Source organism: Myodes glareolus, chromosome 1 (assembly GCF_982192425.1).
Source record: "Myodes glareolus chromosome 1, mMyoGla1.1, whole genome shotgun sequence".
Taxonomy (NCBI): Eukaryota; Metazoa; Chordata; class Mammalia; order Rodentia; family Cricetidae; genus Myodes; species Myodes glareolus.
Genome location: NC_142026.1, coordinates 92,343,914 through 92,352,464, shown reverse-complemented (window position 1 = coordinate 92,352,464; position 8,551 = coordinate 92,343,914). Strand labels below are relative to the sequence as shown.

Below are 8,551 nucleotides of genomic sequence, written 5' to 3'. Positions count from 1 at the left end.
ACTTTCAGTTACACTGGAGATACAAATGCTAAAAAATGATGATTCATCCTGCCCTAACAGAGAACCCAGAAACACAGTGAACCATTGGACAAGAGCAGAACGCAGGAATGCAAGGAAGAAATTTTCTCGATTTTGTTTGAGTTTCCAATCCAGCTGGACTCACAAGCTTGAGCCTTCCAATTGGTCTGCCTTTGTTTTCCCACAATGTATTTTGAGTTAGATTTTCAATTGCTTGTTAAAAAAAAAACCTTACATGCTATGGCCCTGTGGCCAGTAAGATAGTCTGAAATATATTTCACTGAATACTTTTTGTTTACATTATTGCACCGATTCATATATTTGTGCTATATATAGAGAGAGTAATACACATATTTATATGTATCACTGTATCTTTATTGCTCTATGAACAGCTTTAGAGGAAGGAATTTACTCTTAAAATTTCCTATTTCCAGAAATAGGTATCAGAATATACTGATATACTACCTAGCCAACTGGTATTTATTGAATAAAGTTAAAAATGTTGAGATTTTATAATTTCTCTGTGATATTTGTGTGTGTGTGTGTGTGTGTGTGTAAGAGAGAGAGAGAGAGAGAGAGAGAGAGAGAGACAGACAGACAGACAGGCAGAGAGAGAGAGAGAGACAGAGAGACAGAGACAGAGAGAAAGAGAGAGAGAGTTGGATGAATATAATGACACCTGTCATTTTATGACGTACCTAGGATGTATATTCTCATTCTTTCTTTTTGGATGTTTACTGTCTTTTGTCATTCTCATTGCTAAAAATATCTTCTGGTTCTTTACTTTCATAGAACCAGCCTTTTCCTCTTTGATTCCTATCATGCAGCCACCTGTGTTTATTACTTATTCATTTTTCATCTTTGATTGCCTTATGTAATTTTTCTTTTTTAATAGCAATTTAGAGTCATTTAGGCTGTTTCCTATAAGCAGCCCACCCTCTGAAGAGATCAAGCTGAATTTACTTCCTGACACCTGGGGATAGGCATTCATCACTGTATTTTAATGTGTATCCAAGACGGCTTCCTCCACCAGGAGACGCAGAGGAAACCAAGAAAAACTTTTCCCTACAAATCATTCCCAGGATCAAGGAAATAAACAGACCATCTGTCATTCTGTAATCATTTAATCATTGAAAGAACATCAAAGGGGCCCTCTATCTGATCTTGAGGGCGGGTGCTATGAACAAATACAAAATGGATGCAAATACACAGGATCCTGCCCTTTGGGAACAATGGAGATAGAGGGGCGCAACAACAAAAACAAGCCCCCCCACCAAACAAAAACTGATGCCAGTCTATGTGATGTGACAAATCGTTTTTGAGTGAGTAGGGCATGATGCCAACTGACTTAGGCTGGGGAGGTTCAGTCTGGATATTGAGTGGAGAGTAATAATATTAAAGATGAGAACATGACATTCACATGGACGAAGCCATAACAAGTGCATGGATGCCTTTGTTCTTGATTCAATACCTTCGTTCTTGATTCATATTTTGCAGGACTCCTCCCGGAATAAGCGTTCAGACACTAATGAGAGTGGAAAAGAGGAGCTGTCAATGGTGGAAGGAAGCCAGGACAGCTCCTGAAAGGCTTCAATGCCCAGTCTAGGTTTGTGTTCTCATTTTATACTCTGAAACCACAACATGGGGCAGGAAAGCAAGCAAGATTTTACAGATTTTACTGGAGTGTTCATGGCAGTTAACAGGTTGTTTAAGGCAATGAGCCATTGTTTCAGCTATTCCTCCAGGTCATTCTGTTCCAGGTAGCAAGTGAAGTCAAGCTTGGCAACAAGACAGTGCAAGCAGTGCTTTAAGTAAGTTACTAAATAAGTCAATAAATAAGTATCTAATGATTGCTTTTTTTCTGCCTTATTTTACTTCACTCCACCCTCTTTACCTTCATAACACCTTACAAATTAATCTGGAAGAAATGGGTTGCTTTCCTAGAGTATCATTCTGTATTGTACTCCATTGGATCTTGTTTGTCCTGTTAGCTTCAATCCTTTTTAATAACTTTTTGACATTTCTCTGCTATTCCTGACTGTTTAGTATAAAATTAGTATTTTCATTTTCAACCATGTATTTCTTTGAAACAGCACTCAAGTCTAATCCTCTAGGATTTTGGAGGATCATTGCTGTCAGAGAACTTATTTCATTCTGAAAAGTGACTCTATTTTCCTGCATAATAATTAGGTTTTCCTTGGTCTGAGTAGAAAGCTGGCTGTGTTGAACCTGTTGGATGCCCACCTCAGCAGCATCAGTGGGTATGGACTCCGCTGGGGCATCTTCAGCAGGATTTGTAAAAGTACAGGTGTTTTCTTATTTCTAGAATCTAAGGCATGTACGTATTGCTGTACCTTGTTTCCTGGGAGAACATCAGAGACAAGGCCGAGAATGCCAGCCTGCCACTGTCCTCCTGGACGGCAGCTGTAAACAACCTTGGGGTAGCTAAAGTGTGTACCACTAGGAACTACTGATTTTTTCCCCCAAACAGTCACTTCTTTTAATCTAGTACAGCCCTTTCCATTCTCCACATGGTGGGTGTTTCCTATGATCTGATCAGGTGGCCCAGTTTAGCATGTCTGTTTTTGTGTCGTTAGTCAGGATTTTGTTATTCATTCCTCCTCCAGTATAATAGAAAGTATAAGCAACCTGGCTTGCAGGTAACATATTCAGTAATTCTGACCCGGGGAAAGGAGCTCAGGACTGGCAGTTAGCCTGCATGGCTTATAAAGTAGCCTCGTACTGTAGAGGAGGACGCAAGTGGAGACTAGGAGGTGGTTTTAAAACTAGGGCCTATAACACTCTGGAGACATAGTCCTTCATCTCCAGATAGCAGAGCCGCAGATGGAGGAATGAGAGGATTAAGGAAAGAAGTTAAATAAAACTCTTGGCCGACAGACAGAACCACGAAGTAAATCAAACTATAGATTAAACCGGGATGTTTGAAATTCACTGTGATCTCTGTCGTGAGTGAAGCATCAGGCAAAGTCGCCTACTATGGTATTGCATCACACTTTTAAGCTGGTCACTAAGAGAGGAAATATCTTCCAGAGCTAATGTACTTAATTATTTATTTTTTAACATCTACATAGCAGTTTCTGCTACTTCTCTCTTCCCAGTCTCTCTCCCATCTCCCCTCTGCCTCCCCAGCAGCCACTCTTCCTCCATTTCTATTCAGAAAAAGGCAGACCTCCCATGGATATCAACAAAACATGGCATATCAAGTTGCAGTGAGACTAAGCACCAGGGCCCCCTCCCTGCCCCCATGTATTAAGGCCAGGCAAGGCAACACAGTATAAGGGATAGGGTCCCCAAAGTCAATGAAAGAGTCAAAGAAGGCTCTGTTACCACTGTTAGAATCCTCACAAGCAGACCAAGCTACACAACTGTCATATATATGCAGAGGGCCTAAGTCAGTCCCGTGCAGGCTCCCTGGTTGTTGGTTCAATTTCTGTGAGCTACAATAAAGCCAGGTTAGTTGATTCTTCGGGTTTTCTTGTCATGTTGGTGACCCATCTGGCTCCTACAATCCTTCCTCCCTCTTTTCAGCAGGATTCCCCAAACATGGCCTAATGTTTGGCTGAGGGTCTGCATCTGTTTTCACTGGGTGCTGGATGAAGCCTCTCTGACGACTATAGGGCTAGCCACCATTCTGTGAATATAGCCTCACCAGGCTTTAGAAGAATGCAAGAAGATCCATATCTGTCACCCTGCACAAACTCAGGCCCAAATGGGTAAAAGGCCTTAACATAAATTCAGTTACTCTGAAACTGATAGAAGAGAAAGTAGAAACTAGCCTTCAAAACATTTATACCGGAGAATACTTCCTGAGCAGAACACCAATAGTGCAGACACTAAGATCAAAAACCAAAAATGTGACCTCATGAAACTGCTTCTGTAAGGCAAAGGACACCATCAATAGTACAAAACAGCAGTCTAGAGAATGGGAAAATAAAAGATTTTCACCACCCCACACCTGACAGAGGACTGGTTTACAAAATATATAAAGATCTCAAGGAACTAGTCATGAAAACAACAATAACAACATCAACAAAAAAATCCCAATAAGTCCCCAAATAATCCAATTAAAAATGGGATACAGGTCTTATTGTTCTTTTAAAAAGAATATGGTGATGGGATGCCCCGGGCGGCTCGCGGAGTCCGACAAGGATGGCCGTGGGTCCCTGCAAGATCTTCAGGGTGGCAGCGCCATGTGACTGGGGGAGTCAGGTGGCTGGGGGAGTCAGGCGGGCGGTTACGGTGGATACAAGGCTCACAGGACATAGTATTATTTAAAGAAGAGGGAGACATTTATTGTTTAAAGAAGAGAAAAATAGAGAGGCATAAGAAAAACATAGAACAAAGACACACGTACACATGACACGAGACAAACACACACGAGAGAGAGAGAGAGAGAGAGAGAGAGAGAGAGAGAGAGAGAGAGAGAGAAAGAGAGAGAAGATGGCGGCGGGGGAAGGTCAGAAGTGGCTGGGGTGGGTGTGGTTAGTTCTTAAAGTGACCCAAAGGAATAACAGTTCTAAACAGAGACTTCTCGACAGAAGAATCTCAAATGGCCAAGAAACACTTAAGGAGATGCCTAACATCCTTGATTATCAGGGAAATACAAATCAAAATGACTCTAAGATTCCACTTTCCAAGGCTTTTATATGCATAGATTATCCATATGAGCAAGCTGACAGGTAGTTTAAATGATTCTTCATTTTGCCTCAGTGATTGACATACCGTTTTTAAAACTGGGCATCTTACAGCACAAACTTCATATTTTAAAACAACGTTATCATAGTTGGGTGGCTGCTTTACTCTTGGAAAACTAGTTCTTCTAGCACTGATAGCATAAGTAGGCCGGCAGTGTTCCATTAGAGCAGATGCCACTGGAGGGCATCTCTGCAGAGTACCTAGGAGCTGGAAGGGAGGCACCATCATGGGCAAAAATTCAAAGCTAATGTGAATGCTTTTTTTGGTACTTTGGGGTCTAATAATAGTCTTTGTAGCCAGTATGGTCTGTCACTGAGAAGGTTCTGGTAGAAAAGCCATTCTGGAGTGTCTTGGGCCAACAGACACCATGAATCGAAATATGGGAACTGATATGTTATGGCCAGGTGTCCCATAGAGACCTCTCAGACTCTGTTAATCAGAGTAAAACTTAGACTTTCCTTAGATGGTCAGCTGATGTCAAAGGCAGGGCAATCAATCTCACGGTCTTTAATTTAAAGGGCTTTATCTTTATTCCAGAGTTAACAGAATGGATAAATCCTCTTTTAAAGCTGTCAAGCATGGTTTGTACTGTGCGGGTCTCCCCTGGGGAGTGCACAGATCCCAGGAGACACTTCCCTACCAGGAGCTGGTGAATTAATACATGCCTAGTTCCATGAGGTGCATGGGGTGGGGAGGGCAAAGACCAGCTTCTTTCAAGCAGGGTGCCCACCAACCGGACTGACTGCCTTGCAACTGGAAAGGCCCCACCTTAGGACCACATACAGGTCTTTGTGTTCCTTCTCTCCCTAAGACAGAAGGTGAGTGTCCTTTCAGGTGAAAGGTCCTCAGTGGAACTTCTGATTGGTTTAAAGGGTCCAGCTGGTTGGAACCAGTTTTTCCTGGACCCTGGGATCCTTTCTTGACTGCAGCTGTCTGCAGTCTCAGTAGCCCTGGGGGATGGCCTTGAGTGTGGTGGGTGAGCAGCAGGGTCAGGTGCTGACTGCCCTCCAGGAGCACACACGTGGAGGTGCACAACCTAGACTATCGTAGCCTGAGATATGATGGCTATGGCACCAGGAGAGATTTGTAGAAGCTCAGAAGTGCTTCCATAGGGTTCTGCTTCACAATAAGAAAGGCAAAGATTCAGGAAAAGATGTTTGATGCGTGTCTTTCAAAAAGAGGCTTTTGCCGAATCACAGATGATTTGCGGTTTTCCAAAAGTTTTCCAAAATCTTAATGCAAATTCGAGAAAAGACACATTTCCATGAAGTGTGTTGTCTGTGACATTATCTGAAGCCTGGAAGTGAAGAGTGGTCTGCGGTTTTGCTGCCATTGACGGGGCTGGGATCCTTCCACAGCAGGTTCCTCATGTACACCGTGGCCAGAAGCCCCCCTTTGCAGACACAGGAACCTTGTCCGGTATCTTTGTCCTTCTGTCCCAGGCTGTTAGTCAGCCTCCAGCCACCTGGGCTCTTTCAACTGTGGTTTTGTTCCTTGTAATAAAGTGGGTTTTCTTTCTTTTAGAATGAGCGTGACGATACCCGGAAAATGAAGCCAGGTGCATGTTTGCAAAGTTCCAGAAAGCGAGCAGGCAGATGAAGCCTCTCAGGCTCTCCTGTGAGTTTCCCCGAGAGGAAAATGCCACTGCTGACACAAATAGTGGAGGACAAACAATCCTTCCTAAAGGAGATAAACAGCCCCCTAGTCCCTGTCGACCACTCCCTCTCCTCAGCGACTGAGCAAAAGGTCACAGAGCTAGTGCTGCACCTGCAGCCAGGGACCGCCAGACCCACTCTTCAAAAGGAGCTCTTGAGCAGTTGATGCTAATTAGCATTGAGCCATGTGCAGCCTTTCGCTGTGGGGCAGGTGGGAGGGAGGCTCTGTCACTGTCAAGGACAGTAGACCAAGAACAAGCTTTGAACTCTTTGTTTGTACACGTAAGGACATCCACCAAATCCCACGTTCTGTGCAGAGGTTGTTCGTAAAGACTACGTTATCAGAAACGAAAGGAGAGCATCGCCAGAAATGTCTTCTACTGTATAATGTGATGGTGACAAGCCAGGTGAATGACACATGCCACCCAGTGCCGAGGGCTGAAATTCTGAAGTGTGATTTATGTCTGAGCACGTGAACTGTGCTGTTGGGTCTCAGGTTGCATGTGAGATGTCACGCGTGCCATCTGCACTCCGAGAGAGGTCAGCAACAATGCTGGAGACCTCAGTGACCCCTAGAGGTTCATCTCCAATGACACTCATTTGCTTTCTGATTACTAATGGGAGGAGAGGCTCAGTAAGGAGAGTGCAGGAAACAGAAAGAAGAATAAGGAAATCCCCCAAGCTGTAAGTAAAGCATGGCTGGCTTTCACTGAATGTCAGGGCCAGTATGGGATGTCGCTTGACAGTATGCACGTCTGTGGTTTGGGAAAGAGTTTTAAAATGCTATGTTTTTCTGGCTTCAATCCATCTTTCCCACCCACCCCCATTGGATCTCAACTTAATGGTTTTTAAAGGTCTCTTATATATCAAGAATATATTACAGACATAGTGATAGACTATGCTCATATTTGCGGTTTTATTCCTGACCTTATTTTTGATTTATAAAAACATCCCTTTACCTATTGATCAGAGAAGAGGCTTATTCCTATTCATTCATACATCAGAGGGTTATTTAGCCAATATTGCTATGCAGGTGCCTTCTGGGGTTTAGCTTCAGTGACACAGCCTCATCTCACGGATTATCTTGATATTCTAGATATTAAGATATTGGTTAACCCAGATATTCTCGCTTGCTGATTCCAACATAGGCTCTGCAAGACTCTCCTCATTTCTGGGATTTCACGTACATGGTGCTTTGCCTAGGTTCTGCTTTCTACTACAGATTTCAAGTGATTGAATTATAGATAATGGTGGAATTTTCTTTTCTCTTGCTGGACTTCATTGAGATTTTTAGTTTTTTCTTCTCTTCTCTCTCTCTCTCTCTCTCTCTCTTTTGTTTTTATCTGTGAGCTTATCATTGTCATCAAATGTGGAAAAATCTTGCCCATTGTTTTTCAATTATGATAATGAAAAAATATCTAAGTTAACCAATATCTCGATATCACTGATTAGGGAGTGATGTGCACATCTATAAAATAGGTCATAGGTTGTTCATACCTGCTCATTTTTCTTTTTTCTCTTTATGTGTTATTTTGACTATTAGTATCACTAGGTCTTTACATTCACTAATATTTATTTAATTTCGTCTTGCAGACATTGAAGATTTTGTGTCTAGGAATTCTATTTGTATCACTGTTACATCATCTGTGTATCTTTGAACATGATTGTATGTAGGCAGAATTTTTGTTGTGATGGCCAGCTCCAAAATAAATGCACAGAGACTTAATTATAAATGCTCGGTCAATAGTTCCAGCTTGTTCCTAGCCAATTCTTATAACTTAAGTAAACTGAATAATTCATTTGTAGTGGTAAATTATTTGTCTTTTGATAAATAAGTCTTGCCTGAAGGCCAGAGGCAAAGCTAAAGCCACTAGAGGTCAGGCAATGGTGAAACATACCTTTAATTCCAGGATTTGGAAGACACAGTCAGATGAATCTCTGTGAAGTCAAGGCCACCCTGAGCTATACAAGGTCAAAGTAGAAACAAATTTGGGTGGTGGAGCCTCACCTTTAATTCCAGTCCTAAGTCCTCATGCCTTCAATCCCAGCACTAGAGGGAATATACAATGAGAGGAGAGAGAGGCTTAGTCTGCTTAGTTTGCAGTCGCCCGACCTTGGTAGAGGCAAGTCTTCTCTAGTCACTGGATGCTTTGCTTTTCTGG

The 8,551-nt window shown here is 42.5% G+C and overlaps 1 long non-coding RNA gene across 1 annotated transcript; it reads left to right on the top strand.

Annotated features, from left to right (window-relative positions):
* Nucleotides 1-1,512: 1,512 nt before the first annotated feature.
* On the top strand, nucleotides 1,513-8,122 carry LOC146895881 (uncharacterized). The gene is made up of 2 exons (XR_014997660.2): nucleotides 1,513-1,624; nucleotides 6,259-8,122. It is a non-coding gene; the product is annotated as an uncharacterized LOC146895881 (long non-coding RNA).
* Nucleotides 8,123-8,551: the final 429 nt, after the last annotated feature.